Genomic DNA, 10,207 nt, shown 5'->3' with positions numbered 1-10,207 from the left:
CGATCTCACCACGCTTCTTCTGCGATTATAGCACGCTCTTACCACGATCATTCTACGCTATTACCACGTTTATACCGCGATCTAACTACGCCCTCAGCAGTAACGTCAACATCACGATCCATATCTACCAGAACTCGTGGGTGTGGTGGTGGCGGAAAATGTAGTCAGAGGGGCCTCTGGTACGAATCCTGATCCAGTAGAGATGTCGGATCAACCAATCAAACCTGAATCACAACGTATTGCTGATCTATCCAGATCAACTGACGATATTTTATTGAACAAAAGTGGGAATGATACCCACGGGGAATGATACAGATGTGTAAAGCATGGTTGAGCTGTTGAATATTAGGGTCATGAGGTCAAAATTACATACAGACAAACAAAACATGGAGAGCTTTTATATATTTTATGTGACGATGACAATGAGCATGGCTAGAACTCGAAATGGTCGTAGTATGAACGTAGTCAGGTCGTAAGACGGGCGTGATGAGGACGGCATGAGCAGTGGCGGATCCAGTAATTTTCATAAGGGGGGCCCACTAACTGCCTAAGAGGGGGCCCGCTCCAGTCATGCTTCAAACAAGGAATTAATTGAATCTGGAATAATTTTGAATTGTGGAAAATTGATTAGAAATGTATGATGAAAACTAACCCAACTAAATAGGGTTAGCCATGCGCTCATGGCTAAGGTTAATTTTACTTTCACTATCATTTCAGTACCCCTTAGCCATGCACGCATGGCTAACCCTATTTAGTTGGGTTAGTTTTCATAATAAATTTTTTATCAATTTTCCAGAATTCAAAATTATTCCAGATTCAAATAATTCCTTGTTTTCAGTGATTCCCTATATAATCAACCAAAATTTTTCCCACAAAAGGGGGCCCGGGCCCCCTGGAAAACCCTCTAAATCCGACTCTGATGAGCGTGCTAGAATCGTATTCAGGGGCAGATCCAGCCATTTTAAAAAGGGGGGGTTCCAACCATATGTCCCCACTCAAATGAACCCCCTTCTGGATCCGCCACTGGTACTATGGTTTTGAACAGCGTAGTATAAACGTGGTATAGTCGTAGTAGAAGCGTTGTTTGGTCGCGGGGAGAACATGATGGTCGTAATAACGTCGCTGTGAGATCGTAGCGCAATCTCTCTGACTAGATTCGCGCTAACGCTACGCTCTCGCTACGATGGTACAGCGATCTTAGCACGACCTTACTGCGCTCTCGCTACGCTTCTACTACGACCTGATTTCGGCACGACCGCACCACGATTGTTTTGAACATGTTCAAAGTTGGCCACGCTCATCACGATCATGAAGACCTCACCACAACCTTACTGCGATCTTCACGATCGCACTACGATCGTCAAAATTTGCATTTTTTTTCAGAGATCGTAGTGCGATCGTGGCCTTGTGTGACTGCGGCATAAGGAGCACTATTAAAACTTAAACCACTAAGTCGAAAACTCAAATACAAACTGTATGTACATAGTTTGAAAAACTGGATTCCCCATTTACTTTATTTCGTGTCATTCTTTTTTTATGTTTTTGTTCCAAGAACAGAATTCAATCCCTCAAAACAACCAGCTAACTACTTTTTCATGTAGTATGTCTCTGCTTGAACATAACATATTGTGATTAAAAGCACCGAAAACAAATTTTCAAAAGTGTTGGACAGACTGAATATTCCTGGATCATTTGATTCCATTTCATTTGTTCATGAAAACTGGGACCATTTATATTAAACCTAGTTGAAAATAATCCAAGTCAATATCCTATTGAGTTCTCATTCTAATTTTCATTGCCTTTGGTGGCTATTTTGAATTCTCTGTTGACCCAAAATAGTACCTATTGTGAATATGACTGTAATTGGCTGTTATATTTAGTTTCAGTGAGTTGGCTGGTTTAAGAGGAGACCAGAGGAAGCCTTGATGGTTGGTTATCTTGTCGGAATTATTTTACACTTTGTAATCTTTGTGTCTTTCATAGATTGCTACACAATGCCATACATACCTGTATTTTCTAACACTTACTTTGGTCTCTGGTGGAAAGTTGTCGCATTGGCGATCATACCACATCTCCCTATTTTATATTGATACAGATCCAAGAAAATAGAAGCTACAAGTATCATTCTATTAAACATACAAAATTTCTGAGAAAGGCAATTCTGTACTTTTGGATATATGTTTTTTTTAATTCTAGACAATTTTAGTCAACTTGAACTTTCACATAGACAGTTAATTTATATGTGAGCCTGTCTGTTTTATCTAAATGGTTGACAATATATCATTTATCCATTTCATATCCTTGAGACATTAAAATATTCTGAGCATACATGTAACATGACATGGGAAGAAAGATAGTCACACATACCAAATAGTTCTTATATTTGGGATATTACATGTGACTGTTAATACTAATATATATGTTAGTATTTTCATGATAACAGGTCTAATAACCACTTGACTTGGTTAAAAAAATCTTGGATTCTATGAAAAGGAATGCTTTTCCTTTTAAATGCAGCTTGAAAATGTTGAGTTGATGCCAATTAGCAATTTTAAGATCTGCCATGTCTGCTGTGCAGCTACATCTTGTTTCCTGGTATTTTAGAATTAATTGCATGCAGTCACAAAGGTCCAGACCTGGTATTGTTCTTTTTTTTTTTATATTTTATGATGCTCTTGTTAAAACAGTTTTTAAATTTTCAATATCTTTTCTGGTACATGTAGCTCATTTTTACCTGAAATAGAGAAGAGTCATATGGATATTTTGATAATATAAATAAAGAATAAACAAAATTGGCATGTAATTATATAAAGATCAGTAGCAGATCCATACATTTTCATAAGAGGGGACCCAGTCATGTTTCAGTGATTCTCTATATAATCAACCAAATTTTTCCCACCAAATGGTTGGCGGCCCGCTGCCCCCTTTCTAAATCCACCTCTGAAGATAAAATTGTCTTATTGTTACTGCTGATTCATTCAATTGTGTATACAACAGAGGAAAACAGTCCAATAAAATTATATCTTCTAGAAGTATGTTAGATGAGTAATGTACTATTGACAAACATTAACAAGTCCATTTGCCTTGCTTATATACTCAAATGACAAAAAATTGTTTTTCTTAACTGAAATATAGAACTCTTATAAATGTTTGTACATTCACTGATAAGCTGATACGTCATTTCTAATAATTATATCATACATGTATATGTACTTACACCTTAAATTCAAACAGTCTCTGTATGTACATGTATCTCTTTCTTTCCATTCCACATACCTCTGCAATCAGATCAGCATCTGCAACAACCAAAATTTAAAGGTGTGAAAACAAAAATTGAAATTTTCAAAGTGCAATTATATCAAAACAGCAAAGATAATGAATATAAGAAATGTGCCATTTTGCACATAAACATGTACCAAGGGGAAACTCCTTTCAAAGCTATACTTTATTTATTGTTTCATTGCATTAAATAGAAAATAGGGATAATGTGGCACAAAAAGCATATAAGATTTTTGAAGAAATTCACAGACTTTATACTGAGATTTTCGTTATAAAATTTATAACATAGATAACTCACTTGTTTGTCCATGATGTGCTAGCGTTTGTTATTTACAAAAAGGCCTAAATAACCTTTACATTCTAAAAAACCTTGTGCTGAGTCACTAAAGTCAAGTGCATCCTAGAAGGTGTACTTGAATTGGTCCATATTTATATTTGTTCTAACCAATATTTTGATTTATAAACTTGTCCTAAGGAAATCATTGCTAGCACTGCATGCAATAATGCTCTATCTATCAAGCATAGAATGGTCAAATATTAGAGTACAAGGGAATGGCTGGATTTTCATTAAAATTTCCATGTTTAGCATTGAAACAACAAAAGGGTACATAATACTTAAAGAGCTCTAATTAAGAGCTCATGTTCCTTGTTATTAATATTTATATATGCAACCGACTTTAAATAAAGATTACTTTGCTATACTTTACTTAAATGACTATGACATGTATGAGACACACTTTTCATATAATCAGACATATTGTCTCATTGGCACTCATACCACATCTTCTGATATCTATATACAAACTGTATATTATTTAAAACAAAGCTGTCCAGTCTTTTGGGTTTTTTTTATGGTCATGATCATGGATTAAAAAAAATATGAGTAAATATACTTAAAAGTTCACAGGCGGATCAAGGGGGGTGGGGGGCTTGGATCAGTCAGTGGGCCCCCCTTATAAAAAGTTCTGGATCCGCACTGAAGTTAATCACTTTGGTTGCCTTTATGAAAGGGGCAAAATGCTTACCATGTGCAAAGATTTAATATTGACCTGACAATTAAACAATGACTGAGAGTATACAACAGTACAACATGGTACATTTTTGTAAAAAATATACATGACTATATCAACCAATGTAAATTATATAATAAAATCTAGGGTGTTATTCACTTACATTCTGCCAACACTTAAAGTAGGAACTATTTCTATGTTTCGTCATGACTGTGAAGTAAACAATTTGTGAGGTGGTGTTTGATTAGCATATCAATAGAACAACAACAATGTCAACATGCAACTGCAAACTCGTTATTTTGTTGATTGATTTTATTTTTGTCATTCAACATCGAGTAGTAGAACTTTATACACAATTTGTAATGGATAATATGTCAAAAAATAGAATAGTTTATCTTTTTATTTCATTTTCTTGAAAAAAGTTGAAATCGCAAGTATCTTGCGATTTCGTTTCAATAATTTTCAATAGCACAACTTTTTGGTCGTCTGGTTACAATAGTTTTTACAGTGCGATTATTATTGTCATATAGATAGATCGCAAGTTCATGTTATGAAATATTATGTGGCAGACTTACGTGTCATTCTGATATATACGATCCGCTAAATCAACCTTTTTGTAAACACAAAACTCGGTCTTCCCCGCATAAACATGGCGGTTGCATTATAGTAAGGAGTTGTTTCCCCTTACTGGTTCTGTGATGACCTTGCAATTCAGTTCGAGTTACGTATAAGAAAGGGAACAGTAACGATGATAACGATATTTTGAAGTTCTTATACAGTTTTAAGATGAATAATCCTCCTACGTCGGGAACACATAAATAGATTATGAATATAATCCAACGAACTATATGAATTGAGGAACGAGGTACAGAATACTCACCGTCTGATGTCTATCTGATATTACTATTCCATAAATATATTGCATATGAATATAATATAAATAAATAAATCCCAACATAAATTGAATATGTAAAGGAGTAATGTCCACTATTGGTCGTTTGAGAAATATCAGTTCTCATCCTACGACTTTTCACTGTGAAGTTTCTTGAATAAATTCGTTCCACGGGAATCTGGGTTCGGCACAGTTTCTTGTCCTTTAGAAGAAGGATGTCTCCAATGAGATCGATGTGATCTGCAGAATGTTTCATTATTGCTGTTCGATAATAGAAACTGTTTTTCCAACGTTGTTAGACGGCGATGACGGTCGAAGATGGTCCTCTGGTGAGACAGACAAGAGTTAGTACTTGGTCCTCTTCTGAGTTGGCGAAATATCACATATTTGTGAGTATCAGAATTCACTCAGGGAATTGTATGGAATGCGTTTTTGCAACCTTGACATTCGAATTAAGGTTTTGGTAGTTATCCTCACCAACGATTGGATTCTCGTCCTCGATGGTTATTCCCGGTCTTGAGGCAAGAAGTTGTTCTGGTTCCGTGATTGAAACGTTAGTTATCTTCGTTTTGATTTCAAGTGGAACAGTTTGCTTGTCAATATATGTTTTTCCAATTATGACCCAACCAAGTTTCAACTTTATGGCAAATGGAGTTCTGGATGGTCCTAGGTCTTGTTCAAGGACGTGATGTGCCTCTATAAGGTCTCTTCAAATTAACAGTTGGATTTTGCACTTTTCCTCTATTGGTGGAATGCTTCCTCTGAGTTCTTTTAAATGGGGATGATGCATTGTGACTTCAGGAGTAGGGATTTCGTCCCGATTATTGGGAATATTATCACATTCAATTAATGTAGGCAGATCAAATTGTAAGTCACCATGTACAGATGTTATGACGAAATTTCTTCCTTTTTTCCCGGAAGAAGCTACTCTGTCGGATCATGTTGATAGAGAGTAGTTTTCGTGTTTATCCCGTACGTCAAACAGATTGAAGAATTCAGGCGATGCAAGAGACCGATTTCTTTGGTCGTCAATGATGGCGTACATCCGGATAAGGTTGTCTGTCCTGACCTTGTGGTACACATCCACAGTTAATATCTTGGCACACGATTTCTCACTCTTAGGGTCTTTGTGGGTGTCTGCAGGTTGACCTCACAGAGGTTAACTTGCTTTCAGCGGACTCTGTCTGCCCCCCGCCGTAAATTGTGCCGGAGGAACTAGATTGAGAATTTTCGTGTGGTTGCACTCTTGTTATGTGTAGTGCGGTGGTGTGTCGTTGACTTCCACACTCGTTACAACCTATGCTCGCGTTGCAATCCCGAATTATGTGTTCGGTTGACTCACAACACTTGTATGTAGCAAACATTGTTCTGTCTTAACAATTCCTTGCGTTCCTCGATCGATTTGGCTCGGAACGCTCGGCATTCGTTTAAGGGATGCTTTGTATATTATGCATAATGCAAAGACTTTGTTGTTGACTGCTGTTTCCAGGTAGTTGTTCAATTGCCGTCTTATGGACGTTGACTTTAGAATACGTCTGAGGTGTGAACTTTGGCGCAGCACCTTTTGTATTTGGTGTGACTTTTGACCCAAAGATGAACCCAGGATCGTTCTTAATTTTGCTAACTTCCCTGATGAAGGCAGATAATTCTATGGAAGGCGGAAAGGCAACTTCGTATTTAGACTTGTATCTTGAAGCCCTTGTTGTCCACTTTTTCTTGGAGTCCGTATGGCAGTTTTTCCACAATTGGATTTTTCCCGGACGAAGAGTCGAAATAAGCTAGCAAACATCCCAGCTTGAGATTTTCTTTGTGATATTCTATTTCTGAGATAATAGCTGACAAATCGTAAAATCTGGAACGCCTTGTTTTTGGTGTGCAGCAAGGATCTCCTCTGAAACGCCTTGTTTTTGGTGTGCAACAAGGAACTCTTCTGAAACGCTCTGTTTACGTTTGTCGGTTATTGTTCCCAGATCTGGGAATAAAGTAACTTCTGGTGACTTAGCATTCGTAGGGAAGACAGCAGGTGTCTGTGAAGGCAAGTTAAATGACACGGATGGCACGAACTCTGGTGCTTCATGACTAAGCTCCATCTTAGCAGGAGTTTGTCTTTTCTTTTGAGGGCCTGTTACTTCCTTTACGGCAGTTGGTTCAGGATGTTTATTGACGAAAACTTGCACACGTTGGAACGGGTCTTCAGTTTCGTTAGGGAGATCGCCCAACTCTTGGCTGTCGTCGTACTCTAGAATACGAGCCTCGGCTTCTGCGGCTGCAGCTTCTCTTCGTGCTTCGTGAAGGTTTGAATTGGCTTTCAGCTGGGCCTTTTCCCGGCTTACACGTGCAGCCTCTTGTTTCGTTTGTGCTTTCTTGCGTATGGCCTCTGGTTCTGATAACGATATTTTGAAGTTCTTATACGGTTTAAAGATGAATAATCCTCCTAAGTCGGGAACACATAAACAGATTAAGAATATAATCCAACGAACAATATGAATTGAGGAACGAGGTACAGAATACTCACCGTCTGATGTCTATCTGATATTACTATTCCATAAATATATTGCATATGAATATAATATAAATAAATAAATCCCAACATAAATTGAATATGTAAAGGAGTAATGTCCACTATTGGTCGTGTGAGAAATATAAGTATATTATTTAAAAATACAACGGGTAACCCTGTAAATTACGACACCTTTGATTTGTTTTAAATGCAGAAATTACACGTCACATCGAAACAGTTCATAAATGAATATGCGTTTGAGTCCTTAAAATAACTCTAAAGATATGAAAAGATTTACAGACACTGAGTGATTTTCTTTGATGTTGAGGCGACAACTCTCTATTTATTTTAAAACTTAGGGTTAATGAAATAAAACAAATTGAGGTTTTATATATTCCTCGATGGTTGGCATTGAAAACTATTACAAATTACTACCGGTATGTGGTTTGCGAGGATAGATTAGCAATAGTCAAAAGATTTATAATAAGAGGAATATGAGTATTATCTATTCATGATCCTTTTATAAAATTAGAGATGCGTATGTAATGTTTTTTAGGATAATTTGTGAGTTTTCCCTCTCCAAAACATATAGTTATAAATTGCAAAGTCAATTCTTTTGTTTTCGGTATGTGAACAACCCACCTCCCCTCAAAATAAAATCAGATTAAAAGTTGAAGTAGCTGGTGCACAACTTCATGTTAAACCTAAGGAAGAATCAGTGCAAGTTTCAATGAATTCCGTCAATTTGTTTTCAAGGAGTCGAGCCAATATGTAGTCATAAACGAACTTAGAGGGTCAAGTTGACAGAGGTCTAGTGCGTTTTTGGCGACAACTTAGTAAAAAAGTATTTTTCTTAAAATCAATATCCGTATAAAACGAACTTGCCACTGCAAAAACAGGATTTTAATATTGCGTACTGGACATGAGCTATAACCAATTAGCACTGTTATTCCTGCTTCCCTCTGTCTGTCACAGAATCGTCAAAAAGAGCAAATCAACAACTTTATTATATTTTTGCTAATGTACAAAAGGACAAGTTATGAAATGAAAACGTGAGAAATGTTTGAGCAAACTGATTTAAGTACAAAGTTGAGGTTTCAAATTGTTTCTACTCTAAAAGTATTTTTTTTAGTTTGTTGCCTGGGGTATAAATAAATTGAGATCAAGCATATCTCGAATATGATAGCAAATGACCAAACCATATAAACCAGTGTAATTGATTTTCCAAACCGGTCTTAGTTCGGAATTAACAAATACGAATATAGCGTAGGGTTTTGAATTATTTTCAAACTGGCTACAAACAAATAATCATGATTCATTTTATAAACTTCTTTAAAAAAAGACTGTTTTCACATTTACATTTCGATTTTAGCCAGGAAGCTACCTCTAATTTCCAAAATAGCACCTCAGGATGGAACAAACAGTGGTTGCCTCTTATTTAGTATGTTGTAAAATCTAATTTAAATATAGGAATTTGGTTTCGTTATCCTCATATTCTTATATGTACGAGCACGCGAATTAAGATAGATCTGAATTTTAATCAGATTGCATGCTGTAATGTTATTTATCGGAAGAGAGAGAGAGAAATTATTTCTTTAACAAGAAAATTATACCCCACATAAAACAGCAGCTTCATGAAGAATCCATGTCAGTTTTTCTACATTTTATATTAAAAAAGAAGGGTGGTAAAATCACGCTTCTTTATGTATCAATTATCTGATCGTTCATGTCAAACAGGCATTTAGGTTCACGATTGCATTTCTTTTTTTTAAAGAAAGCAACTTGTTGAATACTTTATTTAGGTTGTTAAAGTCAATTGAGAGGATATCATTTGCCGTCAGAATTGACTCACAGTGAATATTTACTATACATTTTCAACTGGACGTTAAGCAAACAAAAGTTATCAATCGTGTAACAATGAAAGGGAGTGTGCTATGAAAACACTTATATTGCATATTCATTAAAAATCAAACTCTTAAAGACAAAATAATACTTTATCTGTGTTCTCTCCGGCTAAACAAATTATCGATTAACGGTCAATATTTGAATCGGTTAAATAGCATAAGCAAACATGATTTGTGAAAATAATTCGGTTCGAAAATCCAAAAAAATAGGATTGATTGATTGTTGGTTGCTTAACGCCCAGTGGCAAATAGTTCATGCATGTTCAGGACTAGCAATTAATAGGACAAGGTATAGCCAGAGAAACCATAAGCAGATAGTCATGTATGTCTTCTATTCAGATATTGAAAGCGATATTTTTGGTTTTGCACTAAATTTCTTCTTGTTCTTCTTTATCTTTTGGTGTATTCTTAGTTCTTGCCAAGTGATATATCACCATAAGGAAAAACGTGGCTTGTGATTTTTATAACTAATACATAACTTTTCCATTGTTTAAAATCATAACTTTTTTGGCAAGTAAGGCTGTCCGCGCCATTCTGTAAAATTATTAATATTGTTAGCAAGATAGCCTGTAAGGGCTTGAAATTTCATGATTTATTCGCTTTGTGCGTGTCCAATTTACGT

At 36.0% G+C, this 10,207-nt stretch overlaps 1 long non-coding RNA gene across 1 annotated transcript; it reads right to left on the bottom strand.

The window, feature by feature from the left end:
- Window positions 1-2,106: 2,106 nt before the first annotated feature.
- Window positions 2,107-4,983, bottom strand: LOC127723623 (uncharacterized). The gene is made up of 3 exons (XR_007992147.1): window positions 4,865-4,983; window positions 3,218-3,296; window positions 2,107-2,734 (listed from the first exon to the last, which is right to left on the bottom strand). It is a non-coding gene; the product is annotated as an uncharacterized LOC127723623 (long non-coding RNA).
- Between the last annotated feature and the right edge of the window lie 5,224 nt (window positions 4,984-10,207).

The sequence above is a fragment of the Mytilus californianus genome, unplaced genomic scaffold (genome assembly GCF_021869535.1).
Source record: "Mytilus californianus isolate M0D057914Y unplaced genomic scaffold, xbMytCali1.0.p SCAF_13, whole genome shotgun sequence".
NCBI lineage: Eukaryota > Metazoa > Mollusca > Bivalvia > Mytilida > Mytilidae > Mytilus > Mytilus californianus.
This window is presented reverse-complemented; position numbering and strand designations above follow the sequence as displayed.